At 33.7% G+C, this 14,193-nt stretch overlaps 1 long non-coding RNA gene across 1 annotated transcript; it reads left to right on the top strand.

Moving 5' to 3' along the window:
* On the top strand, nucleotides 11,931–13,665 carry LOC110264325. The gene is made up of 2 exons (XR_002350290.1): nucleotides 11,931–12,166; nucleotides 13,420–13,665. It is a non-coding gene; the product is annotated as an uncharacterized LOC110264325 (long non-coding RNA).

Genomic DNA, 14,193 nt, shown 5'->3' on the forward strand with positions numbered 1-14,193 from the left:
ATTTTAGATCAAAACATGTGATGCATGCAAGAATGCTATGAATGTCAAGATGAACACCAAGAACACTATGAAGATCAAAATGAACATCAAGAACATATTTTTGAAAAATTTTTAATGCAAAGAAAACATGCAAGACACCAAACTTAGAATTCTTTAATGCTTAGGCACTAAGAATTCAAGAGTGCATATGATAAACATGAAAAGACACAAAACAAAAATTCATCAAGATCAAACAAGAAGACTTACCAAGAACAACTTGAAGATCATGAAGAACACTATGAATGCATGATATTTTCGAAAAATGCAAGATGCATATGCAAGTGACACCAAACTCATGATATGACTCAAGACTCAAATAAGAAACACAAAATATTTTTTATTTTTATGATTTTATAATTTTTTTTTGGATTTTTTTTGTATATTATTTTCGAAAAACATATAGAAAAAAGAAAATAAGGATTTCAAAATTTTTAATATGAATTCCAGGAATCTTATGCTCTAAAGCTCCAATCAAAGGGTCAGGCATGGCTTAATAGCCAGCCAAGCTTTAGTATGTAACTCAGACATGACACGCCTGACATTCCTTACATTCAACAGCCAATTGGCTAAGATAAAGAAGCTCTTCTCTTGAGTATAAGGATTGAGACATGGCTTTACAGCCAGCCAGGCTTCAACATGCTTCATGAAACACTAGAATTCATTCTTAAAAATTCTGAAGCCATAGAATAATTTATTTTTGAAAACATTTTTTTTTTCGAAAACAAAGGAAAAAATTTTGAAAGATTTTTGAAAAATTTTTGAAAATAAAACAAAAAGAAAATTACCTAATCTGAGCAACAAGATGAACCGTCAGTTGTCCAAACTCGAACAATCCCCGGCAACGGCGCCAAAAACTTAGTGCACGAAATTGTGATCTCTGGTAATGGCTTCTTAGGCCAGATACTCTGATCTAGTTTTACAGTCTGTCACAACTTCGATACAACTAACCAGCAAGTGCACTGGGTCGTCCAAGTAATACCTTACGTGAGTAAGGGTCGAATCCCACGGAGATTGTTGGTATGAAGCAAGCTATGGTCACCTTGTAAATCTCAGTCAGGCGGATATAAAACAGTTATGTGGTTTTCGAATATTAATTAATAAAATAGGGGTAGAAATACTTATGTAATTCATTGGTAGGAATTTCAGATAAGCGAATGGAGATGCTTTCATTCCTCTGAACCTCTGCTTTCCTGCTATCTTCATCCAATCAGTCTTACTCCTTTCCATGGCTGGCTTTATGCAAGGGCATCACCGTTGTCAGTGGCTACATCCCCTCCTCTCAGTGAATAATATGCTCACGCACCCTGTCACGGCACGGCTATTCATCTGTCGGTTCTCGATCATGCTGGAATAGGATTCACCCTCCTTTTGCGTCTGTCACTAACGCCCTGCAATCGCGAGTTAGGAGCTCGTCACAGTCATTCAATCATTGAATCCTACTCGGAATACCATAGACAAGGTTTAGACCTTCCGGATTCTCTTGAATGCCGCCATCCTTCTAGCTTACGCCACGAAGATTCCGGTTAAGAGATCTAAGAGATATTCATTCTAGCTTATTTCATGTAGAACAGAAGTGTTTGTCAGGCACGCGTTCATAAGGGAGAAGGATGATGAGCGTCACACATAATCATCACCTTCATCACGTTCTTGGGTGCGAATGGATATCTTAGAAGCGAAATAAGAAGAATTGAATAGAAAACAGTAGTACTTTGTATTAATCTTTGAGGAACAGCAAAGCTCCACACCTTAATCTATGGAGTGTAGAAATTCTACCGTTAAAAATACATAAGTGAAGGTCCAGGCCTGGCCGAGATGGCCAGCCCCCTAAAACGTGATCAAAGGATCATAAGGTAATCCAAAGATGCCTAATACAATAGTAAGAGGTCCTATTTATAATAAACTAGCTACTAGGGTTTACATGAGTAAGTATTTGATGTATAAATCCACTTCCGGGGCCCACTTGGTGTGTGTTTGGGCTGAGCTTAAGTGTTGCACGTGCAGAGGCCATTTGTGGAGTTGAACGCCAGTTTTTGTGCCAGTTTGGGCGTTCAACTCTGGTTTTGGATCCTTTTCTGGCGCGGGACGCCAGATTTGGGTAGAAAGCTGGCGTTGAACGCCAGTTTACGTCATCAATTCTTGGCCAACGTATAGACTATTATATATTGCTGGAAAGCCCTGGATGTCTACTTTCCAACGCAATTGGAAGCACGCCATTTCGAGTTCTGTAGCTCCAGAAAATCCATTTTGAGTGCAGGGAGGTCAGAATCCAACATCATCAGCAGTCCTTTTTCAACCTCTGAATCTGATTTCTGCTCAAGTCCCTCAATTTCAGCCAGAAAATACCTGAAATCACAGAAAATTACACAAACTCATAGTAAAGTCCAGAAATGTGAATTTAACACAAAATCTATTAAAAACATCCCTAAAAGTAACTAGATCCTACTAAAAACATACTAAAAACAATGTCAAAAAGCGTATAAATTATCCGCTCATCAAGGCTCAGCAGGCAGAGGCTGCTACACAGCCACAACCAGAGCCATAGCCTCAGCCAGCTGCGGACGTTGACCCTCCCTGAGTTGTAGCATCGAGGACGATGATTTCTTCTAAGTGTGGAGAGGTCACCGTCATCGGTGGATTTCATTTTGGTGACCATTTCAGACTCCTGTTTTAGTTTGCTTTATTTTGTTTATTTTCACGAGCCTATGCTAAACCCATGTGTTCTTAATTTTAGCACATTACAAGCCTTGAAGCGAAAAATAATAAATATCCCTTGTTTGGATCTTTGATTAGCTTAGACTAGTGAGAGTGTTTATCATTTAATTTTGGAAGAGTTGGAAACATTGATTGGGATAAAAGTGTGTGTTTGTATTTTTGTCAAAATTTTGGGAATTGGATACATACTCATGTATTAATCATATTTAAACCATGTGCGTTGGTATTTTTGTATATAATTCATCAAAAAAAAAAAAGAGAAAAATAAAAGAAAAAAATAAAAAAAATAGACAAAGAAAAAGGAAAGAAAAAAGAAAAGCAATAAAAAGGGGACAAAATGCCCCAAAGTGAAGTTCAATAATAATCAATGCATATGGATTGTAATAAAAAAGAGAGTGCATGAGTGTGTGAAAAAGTGAAGAATGGGTAGTTAGGTTTACTTTAAATAGTATAGGTTGTCATAGGTTAGGTGGGAAGTTTAAGTTAATCAAAGATTCAAATTCTAGTCCACCTAACCAAATACAATCCTACCTTGACCCTAGCCCCATTACAACTTATGGATAAGTCCTCATGATATTTGTATGCATGCATGAAATAATTGTTGATTGTTAGATAAAAAATGAATCTTGGAAAGCATGATTAGAGGAGAATTGAGTGAATCAACCCTATACACTTGAGTGACTAGAGCGGATACACATCCGGTGAGGGTTCGATTGCTCAATTACATGTTTTCACCCGTAATCATCTCTTTTCTTGCAAGTTTATAAATTCTTTTAATAACTCAATTCAATTGTGGATTTGACTTGGTTGTAATACCTTTAGCCCTTGTGCTTATATATGTATTCTTGGGAATTGATTTATTTTAACCAAGTGGTTGCATTCATTTAGATAGTTGTATTTAGATAGGTTGCATTTAGATAGTTTGCATTGAATAAATGTTGATACCCTTTGTCTTTTTCTTGGTTTAGCATGATGACATGATGACATGCTTAGTTCATGGAAAAACAAGGATTTGGAGTATCCAGAGCAATGCACACGCGGGACAGACGCATACGTGTAAAGAGGTGCATCGTTGAAGGCGATGCGTACGCGTGAGAAGAAAAAGCCAGACGACGCGTACGCGTGGCCCATGCGTTCGCGTCATAGCCAGCACGTGACCTCATTAAAGTGAAAATGCTGGGTGCGATTTCTAAGCTTTCCAGTCCCAAATCCAACTGATTCCAGAGACTATTTCATGCAGAATTCAAGACTGGACAAAGGGGGAGCAATTAGTTAGTGTAGGAATCATGCCTTAGTTAGTTTCTAGAGAGAGAAGCTCCCTCTTCTCTCTAGAATTAAGTTAGTATTAGGTTAATTTCTCTTAGATCTAGGTTTAATTTCTTGTTTCCATCTTGTTTTCTTTATAATTTCTTGTTCCATTGTCTTGATTTTCTTAGTTCTTCTTGTTAATTTCTCATTTTGGTTACTTTTTATGTTGATGAACTCTTATCAATTCCCATTCTCTTTAATACAATTTTGAGGTATTTCATATTTGATGTGCTTTCCTTAGTTTTTATTGTTAATTTCTTACATTGGGTAGTTGTAGACTTTATATTTCTTGTAATTTAACATGCTTTCCTTTTATGCCTTCCAAGTATTTGACAAAATGCCTGGTTGGATATTAGAGTAGTTTTTTAGCATTCTTGGCTTAGAAAGAGAAATTAGGTAATCTTGAGTCATTAATACCTAATTTAGATTGGTGATCTAGAGTTGTTAGTTAATATTATTTCCATTGACCCTAATCTCTTGCTAATTTAATTAGTGAGTTGATTAGGACTTTTAGATTGAGATTAACTAGTCTTATTTGACTTTCTCTCGTGTGAAGATAACATTGTACTTTCTTCCATTGTTGGAGTTGACTAAATAAGATAAATTCTTGTTAATCATTGTATGATAATTAATGACTAGGATAGAAAGCTTAGATTCTCAATTCTTGCCATGAATGCCTCTTTTTAGTAGTTGTTATCTTTAATTGCTTGGTTTATTTTCTTGCCTCTTTTTACCAACCCAACCCCTTGGATACCATAACCAATAATATGCATATCTTAAAGCAATTCCTTGAGAGACGACCAGAGGTTTAAATACTTCGGTTACTTTTATTGGGTTGGACTTGTGACAACCAAAACATTTAAACTTTGATTTGAGCATTACTTGTCAGTTGGGAACTATACTATCAATGGAATTATTTTGTGTGAAAATTCTTAACCGACGATTTTGCTCTCATCAAGCCGCCATCACTAAGGTGGATTCCTTCTCTTAATCCCATTTTCTTATGTTATTTTTCTGTTTTCTATTATGTTTTATTATCTGTTCTCTTGTTCTTGTTGCATGATCATTTCTATCTATGTCTTAAGGCTATAAAATGTTCCGTATATCTCTCACCTTATTTTATTTGAAAAAGAAATTAAGTTGCATGAATTTCGAGTTTATCTTAAGAATAGTTCAATTATCTTGATGTGGTGGTGTTGCTTTTGTTTTTTAAATGTATGAATGAACAGTGCATATTTGAAGTTGAAATTAAGAATGTTGGCTCTTGAAAGAATGATGATAAAAGTTAAGTATTATTGGTAATCTGAAAAATTCAAAAAATTGATTTTTGAAGCAAGAAAAGTAGCAAAAAAGTAAGATGCAATAACAAGAAAAAAATTTTGCATGCGAAAAAAAAAAAAGCAAGCTGAAAAAGAAATAAAAGTAGAAAAAGCCAATAGTTCTTTAAACCAAAAGGCAAGAGCAAAAAGCTAATAACCCTTTAAACCAAAAGGCAAGGGTAAATGGATCCAAGGCTTTGAGCATCAATGGTTAGGAGGGCCTAAAAGGAGTAAAATATTGGCTTAATCACTCCAAATGAAAAGTGTCCCTAACTATATGCTTGTGGTGTGAAGGTATCAAGTGAAAAGCTTGAGACTGAGCAGTTAAAGTCGTGATCCAAAATAAAAAGAGTGTGCTTAAGAACTCTGGATACCTCTATCTGGGAATTCTAGCAAAGCTGAATCATAATCCGAAAGGATTCACCCAGTTAAGTGTCTGTGCCATTTATGTATCCGGTAGTAATACTAGAAAATAAAGTGCTTAGGGTCACGGCCAAGACTCTAAAAAGTTATATTCAAGAATAAAAAAGAACTGAACTAGGAGAGTCAATAATATAATCTGGATTCTAAGTTCCTAAGGATGCCAACACTTCTGAGTTTCAATCGATAGTGAGATGCCAAAACTATTCAAAAGCAAAAAACTACTAAGTCATGCTCATCTAACTGAAACTGAGCTTCATTGAAAACTCTGAGATTTATTGTGTCTTACTCTTCTTTTTATCCTACTTTGTTTTTAGTTTCTTGGAGACAAGCAAAAGTTTAAGTTTGGTGTTCTGATAAACAGATATTTTATACACTTTTTGCCATCATTTTCATATAGTTTTTAGTATGTTTTGTTTAAGTTTTATTACGTTTTCATAGGTTTTAGTGCAAAATTCACATTTTTGGATTCTACTTTGAGTTTGTATGTTTTTATGCAATTTCAGGTATTTTCTGGTTGAAATTGAGGAGCTAGAGCAGAAGTCTGATTCAGAGGCAGAGAAAGCATTGCAGATGCTGCCAGGATCTGACCTCCTTGCACTTGAAAGAGCTTTTCTGGAGTTACAAAAGTTCAAATGGAGCTTTAACGGCTATAAAAAGCTAAAATATAGAGCTTTTCATCAATGTATAATAGTTTATACTTTACTTCAGAATTAAAGGCACAAAACTGACGTTCAACGCCAGCCTCCTTCCCTATTCTGACGTCCAACACCCACAAGGAGGAGACCACCGTCCAACGCCCAAAATGGGGCTCCTAGCAAGCGTTCAATGCCCCTAGGCCCTCCTAGCACGTGGATCTCAATCAAGCTCAGCCCAAACACTCACTAAGTGGGCCCCGAAAGTAGATTTTAGCACTAAACACTGTTTTACCCTTCTTATGTAATCCTTAGTCATTAGTTTAGTATTAAAAGGAGAAGATCGCCCTTGTTTAGGATCTCTTCTGGCATATTTTGAATTCAACATTGTATTCTCTATCAGTATGAGTTTCTAAACCTCCTAGGTGGAGGGGAGGAGCTCTGCTGAGTTTGATGGATTAATAAAGTATTACTATTTTATCTTCAATCCGTGTTTGATTTTCTATTCTAAGATGTATCTTCGTTCTTCATCCTTATGAATGCGTTGAACTGGCATAAGGTTATCTCATTCTACATGGTTCAAAGTAAGTCTTTCATCGGACAATGATGAACCACTAGCTTGATTATACATCTCTTAGATGGCTAATCCACGACTTCGTTGAGGACTTCTCGAGACATCAGTTCAGCCGAGGTATGGGGAGATTAGGGTCTTTGTGGTAGAGGCTAGAACCAAAGGCACAGTATTATCTAATCTAGAAGATTCGACCTTGTTTGTGGCGTTTTGAGTAGGATCACTAAGGAGAATGGACTGTAGGAGCTTCACCCTCAATCAGACTGGATCCGCACTAACCCTAGGGTTCAGATCTGGAGGAGCATTGGCGACCTCTCAAGAAAGGTGTTGATCACATACAGCCTGCCATAGAAGAAATCATTCATAGTTGGAGGAGATAATAAGACTGGATTAATCCAGAAGAACACAGCATCTCCAAACCTTAACCATCTTCTTATCATTGCTTTCACCATCAATTGAGTAACGTTTTCTTTATTTTACTTTTATGCGCTTTAAATGACCAACCAACTTTTCTATCCGCCTGACTAAGATCTACAAGATAACCTTAGCCTGCTTCAAATCACAATCCTCGTGGGATCGATCCTGACTCACTCAGGTATTACTTGGACGACCCAGTGCACTTGCTGGTTCAGTTGTACGAAGTTTAATTCTACGTACCATCTATCTAGCCAGCATAAACTCCATGAGTCATTGCTAGACTCTTATGACTATTATACTTTGATATATCTATATATATGTCGTAATATCTGTATGCATATCTTGTGCCTTACGTTATAGTTTCGTGTGAATGTTTTGCGCTTTTCAAACTTTGTTTTTTGAGCTTAATCTTCATCGGGTGAAGAGCGAAATTCTCGCGCGATCTAGAATTTTCACAAATAAATTTCCATTGTAAGTATAGCTTCTAGATCAACAAGAATTCCTTTCTTACAAAAACTTTGGTTGTCACAAGTAACAAAACCCAATAAAATTTATAACCGAAGTATTTAAACCTCGGGTCGTCTTCTCAAGGAATTGCAGGGAAGTATGATTTATTATTGGTTATGAAAAAGGTGTATTTTTGGGTTTTTGAAATGTGGAACAAATAATTTAATTGACGAGAAAAATAAATTAATAATTAGAAAATCTCTTGGCAAGGTATGACAACTGAAAGTCCTATCCTAGTTATCCTTATCAGGTGTGATGAGAATTGTTTGTTGCTCCCACTTAGTTAACCCTTACTTAATAAAGGAAAGTCAAGTGGACTAATTAATTTGATCCTCAAGTCCTAGTCAACTCCTGTGGAAAGACTAGCTTTAGAGCGATTCGAATCAATTAGCAACTCCAATTTCAATCAACAGCTGAGTTTGATAACTCAAGTGTTACAAATTACTTAACCAAAGCCAAAAAGGGAAATAAATCTAATTTGAATTGGAAGCAATCATAAATAGAATAAATCAATTATTAATCTGAAATACCTCGAATTATATTAAATAGAATATTCAAATCTAACATGGAAAAGTTCATAAGCCAATTCGGAAAGATAAATATCAATTAAAGTAATGAAATAATTAAAAGTAGAAAATAAATTAAAGGAACATTGAACCTGTGATTGAAGAGATCATAGGTTAAACATAATAGAAATCCTAAATCCTAATCCTAAGAGAGAGGAAAGAGTCTCTCTCTCTAAAAGCTACATCTAATCCTAAAATTATGAATATTGTATCTATCACTAAGTTGTTGTTTGATTCCTCCATTCTCTGGCTTATATTCTGTGTTTCTGACATGGATTTGGGCCGAAAAAGGGTCCAGAAATCGCTGGGGGCGCTTTCTGCTGATTCTTGTACGTGGCGTCTGTCACGCGTTCGCGTGGGTCACGCGTTCGCGTCATCTGGGAGTTTTTCTTGTCACGCGTACGCATCATTTGCGTTCTGCTTAAGGCACGCCTCTGCGTCGTCCACGCGTACGCGTCGTTGCCATTTCGCGCTAGGCATGCGTTCGCGTCGTCCATGCGTTCACGTCACTGCCTTTTCTTCAAAACTCCATTTTTGTATGTTTCTTTTCTGTCCTCTAAGCCATTCCTACCCTATGAAACCTGAAAATACTTAACACACAAATCACGGCATCGAATGGTATTAAAGGATATTTAAAATTAATATTTTTAAAGCATAGGAAACATGTTTTTCACATATATCATAAAATAATGAAGAGAAGGTAAAACCATGCAATTTACATGAATAAGTGGGTGAAGGATTGAATAAATCACTTAAATTGAGCACAAAATATATCATAAAATATGGATTTATCATCGGGCTTCTAGAATTATTATTTCTTTCTATATATGAATATGTACAAGCTTTAGAATTGTCGTAACCTTTGATTAACCTTTGCTTTACGACGCGAGGTAAGGCCTAGGGTAATTAGGGTGTTACATAGTTTGAAGAAGAAAGTTACGCATTCTGGACGGTTAGTTCAATAGACTAGAATCGACAAGTAATCAAAACTAAGGGGTTGAAACCGAAGTGTATTGGGCCATTTGAAGTATTAAGACGGATTAGTGGCCGAGTGGCATATTGAATAGTATTACCGCCGTATCCTTTGACCCTGCACGACGTACCACACATTTCACAGCTTTGGTAATATACTTCTGAGGTAAGCCATGTCTTAGAACCTGAGGCAGTTCAATTGAAAAGGGGATTTGACATTTCAAGTAACTCCAGTTAGAATTGACGATACCAGTATTAAGCAACTATGTGAAAAAGAAGTGTCGTTAGTTAAGGTTGCTTGGAGTCGAGCTGGAATTGAGGAGTACACTGGGAACTTGAGTCAGAAATGTGGAAAGACTACCCATACCTATTTTCAGGTAACTGAATCTGAATTTTGAGGACAAAATTCTTAATTAGGTTGGCAAAACCCTTTAAATTAAGGTAGTGTATATGTGAAATTGGAACTCATTTGAAGAGATTGAAAGCATAATTGAGCCTTGGGTGCTGAGGTTTTGGTGTTGAAAGCTTGTGACCTTATCAATTTGGGTGTTTTTGGCTTAGGAGAGAAATTGGTCAAGGTATGGTTTTGGTTTCTCGTATGTAATATATAATATCTTGTGAAAACTTAGGCTAGACGACCAAAGGATAAGATGAATCATATGTTGGTGTACATGTGGTAGTTTTGATTATTGAATTATGTGTTGTTTGATGTGGGTATTAGGTATGTTGTTGTTAAATGGATGTGGTGGATGGTTGATGAAATAATGATTATTATGAATAACAATGATATATTGATGATTGAGTATAAATGTGGTGTTGAATGTGAATGGTTGGGGTTGGAATTGGCAAAATTGTGTATGGGAGTGTATGATGTAAATGTAAAATAATAATATGCAGTTTGGTATATTTTGATGTTGTTTGAAATTTGGAGTGCAGGTTTGAGTTGGAAAATGTGGTAAAAATAGAGGTTGGTATTTTAGATGAAAAACTTGATTTTAACGAACTTTGGCAATCCATAATTGGAGTTTCGAATTTTGGATTGGAATGAAATTTATTTCAAATTAAAGATACACATTTATATACCAAATTTTAATACCCAAACACATATAAACAAGGGATTTATTAGGGTTTGAGGATCCTTATCTTAACCGTACCTCAAGCTAATAAAAATCCGCTAATTCCTCAAACTAATCGGATCCTATAACATCAAAAATCAAAGATTGAAAATGAAATTGTGATTTTCTTACCAAATTGAGTACCGGACTTTGTAGAGCTTGACACTGCAGTCGCGTGGCCGTAAACGGTGTGGCGATCGAAACTCAGAGTTGAAAGATATGTGGATTTGAATGGGAAACAAGGGTTTGGGAACTTTTCTTCTCTTTCCTTATGTGTTCCAATGTGAAACAGCAAGGAAGGAGGAAGGAATGAGCTGAGCTCATTTGTTTAAGTGAACTAGTTGGGTTTTTGGGCCCGTTATGGATCTGGTAGATCAGTTTGGCCCATTCAGTCTAATTTTAGATCAAACTTTTTAAAATTAATGTCAAAATTCGTATTTTAATTAATTCTTCCTCATTAAACTATAAAATTCTATTTTCTAATTTTTTTAATTAATATTTAATTTATTGACTAATTATTTGTTAATTATGCTGGATTTACACACAACAAAGTATTCAAAAAATTTTTTTCAAACCTAAAATGATATGTTATTTTTTTATTACTATTATTTGTTGTTTTTCTCATTTATTATTTTTTATTCTACATTGAAATTAAACATTTTAGATATTTTTATTATTTTTTATCATAATTAATTTTGGTCTAAATATACCCGTGATTTTTCACGGACAAAAATACTAGTAATAACTAAATCTAAGATGTCATTGCATTATGAAAGTCATTATTTATATATCTAAACTTCTAAGATATTGATACCAAATAAATTTTAAAAAATATTTCTATGATAAAAAAAATCTATTTTTCTTGACATAATTGTTAACTGTGCTAGCCCAAACAACTTCAACTACTATACTATTTTGTGTAATATTATAACCATTGAATTTCAAAAGTTTTTAAAAAATATGAACATGATACTTGGATTTGTTAAGATATTTCTTCTTACTATAAAATAAATGCATTAAAAATTTAATTTTTTTTATTTCTAATAAAAGTTTTTTAATTTTGTAATCTTAACATGTGTCTTTAAACCCCGCAAAGTATTAAAGATTGTATCATTGAAATTTTGTGAATGATCCACGTTGACTTTGTAGTTAACCATGACTTACAAATTTGACTTTATAAATAATTTGATTCGCATTATATACAAGTTCTAAAATGTTGCATTCATAAAAATTTACATAAATATAGTTAATTATTTATATGAAAAATTTTATAATAAACAAAAATTTTTGTATTTCTTCAAACAAGACTGGATGATTTTTTTTCTTCGTTATTAAAGAATGATAAGAGAAGGAAGAGAAAAGATATGGATTTGGACGAAAGAACAACTACAAAAGAAGAGTGCACACCATCTGAACAGAATAATACAGATGCAAATGTCGGTGAATTAAATGTGACTTCAAAAGTTGCTGTTTCAAAAGTTGTTGTGGTTGGACTCAGTGCAGTAGAAAAATCAGAGAAGAAAAGACAGACAAGAAAAAGATAAGGATTCAGATGTAGGAACAACGACAACTACAATATTTTGAGGTATTTATAATCTCTTACGAGGTTAAAATTAAAAAATCCTAAGCTCATAGTATAAAGTCTAATTTAGTAACTAAATAAATAAAATCAAAATAAATCAAACTAAATTGAACATTCTAAAAATATTAAATAATTTCTAAAAAATAATACTTGATCTCTTCGTATCACGAATATTTAAAGTACGTATTATTTTTTTTCTCTTCAAAAAGATTCGTCTTTGAATTTTGCAGTTAAGAACATAGTGCATGAAAAGAACAAATATAAAAAAGGTAATTTTTTTAACTTTCTTTTTGTTTGCCTTTTTTTTCTCTTTGCATTGTATGCTTTTTTATTTTTTTAAATAATGAAATCAACAAGATCAACAAAAATAATAATAAAACACAAAGGAAGACAAAGATGACAAGAACATAAAGAAGCACATGGGAGACAATGAATTTTTTTGGTTTTCTTTTTTTACAAGGAGAACAAATATAGATTGATGAGGATTAATCTAATACCTGAAATTTGATACCATATGATAAGGAAGAAGAGGATAAACAAAAAGATAAGAATTTAAATTGAGTAAAAAGATATATTGAAATTGAAATAGAAACAAAAGAGATAAATTGAAATTGAATACACAAAGAATCACTCTACTTTCTACTCAATTTCTTGACGCAACAAAAAAGACTCCTTAACCTAATTTGTCCACACCATAGTTTGGGAATTGAATCGAAGGGACTCTTCAATCTTTTATCCAATTTTTTGATGCAATAATAGAGAGACTCGTTCACTCACTTGTTCACATCATAGTTTTATTACGAAACTAAAGAGAGATTTTCACACCTCTAATCAGTAAATGATAACTATAATACTTTATGAGGTATTTATAACCTCTTATTTGATTAAAATAAAGAAAATTCTAAACCCATAACATAAAACTCAATTTAGTAACTAAATAAATAAACAAAATCAAAATAAATTGAACATTCTAAAAATATAAAATAATTTTTAAATAATACTTGATCTCTTCACGAACATTTGAAACACGTATCAAAACATCATGTTGGTTCTAATATCTTCAAATTCCTCTCTACTAATTGTTATATCTTCTTCACCCGTACTGATTGTTGCATCTGTTTTTATGTGCGCATAAAGTTGGTAATATAGAATTAAAATAAGTGTCCTTGATGATTCTTGTGCCAATTTCACTCACTTAGAAATAGTATTTTCCTGAAATTTGGAACTAATTATCTTGTTGAATAAAATTTGTTCAGATTCACATGGTGGAAAAAGACTGGAAAGTGGTGAACAAAATGACTTTAAAGGAAGGTAAGGTAGTGAATTGTATTTCTCCTGCTATAAGCAGCAACCTTTCTTTCTCGTTATTTTCCTTTTGTGTGGATTCTTGAATCTTGACACTCTAGTATTAAGTTTGACCGACTTTAAGCCGAACTTATAGTTGACAAAGAAGATTATGGATTTATGGTTATCATATTAACATAGAGCTACACTTTTGAGTATAATGCTGAAAGCTGAAATCTTTTGATTGATTAATCAAATGATGCTGAATAATCATGAAACAAAGAATAATAAGGGGCGTTTGTAAATAGCTGGCAAGATCCAAGATCATAAAATTGTTAGCTTGAAATTATGAACTTCCACTCTTTCACATTATTTACATCATTGCAAACCATAGGTGTTTCACCTTAATTACCTAGGGTAAGACCCGCGTGTTGATCAAATATAAAAATTAGTTGGGACATACTCATTGATACTAATAGTTGTTATTTTTACTTTGAAAAATTTTTTATGCATACAAATCGATAGTATAGGATAAAATACTGTTTCTATTCCCTACTTTCAATAGCCTAAATGATCCTTTTTTTTTTTTTTTTTTTTTCATTATCGTCATCACCAATAACACCAACATTTTACTAACATCTTTATTAATTTTGATTTTCTTTGATGCTATGATTAAATAATTTCAGTTTATTTGTGTATTAATTGAGGTTCACTTGATAGTCTAGGGGTGGTGATATGTATCCTAC

Source organism: Arachis ipaensis, chromosome B07 (genome assembly GCF_000816755.2).
Source record: "Arachis ipaensis cultivar K30076 chromosome B07, Araip1.1, whole genome shotgun sequence".
NCBI lineage: Eukaryota > Viridiplantae > Streptophyta > Magnoliopsida > Fabales > Fabaceae > Arachis > Arachis ipaensis.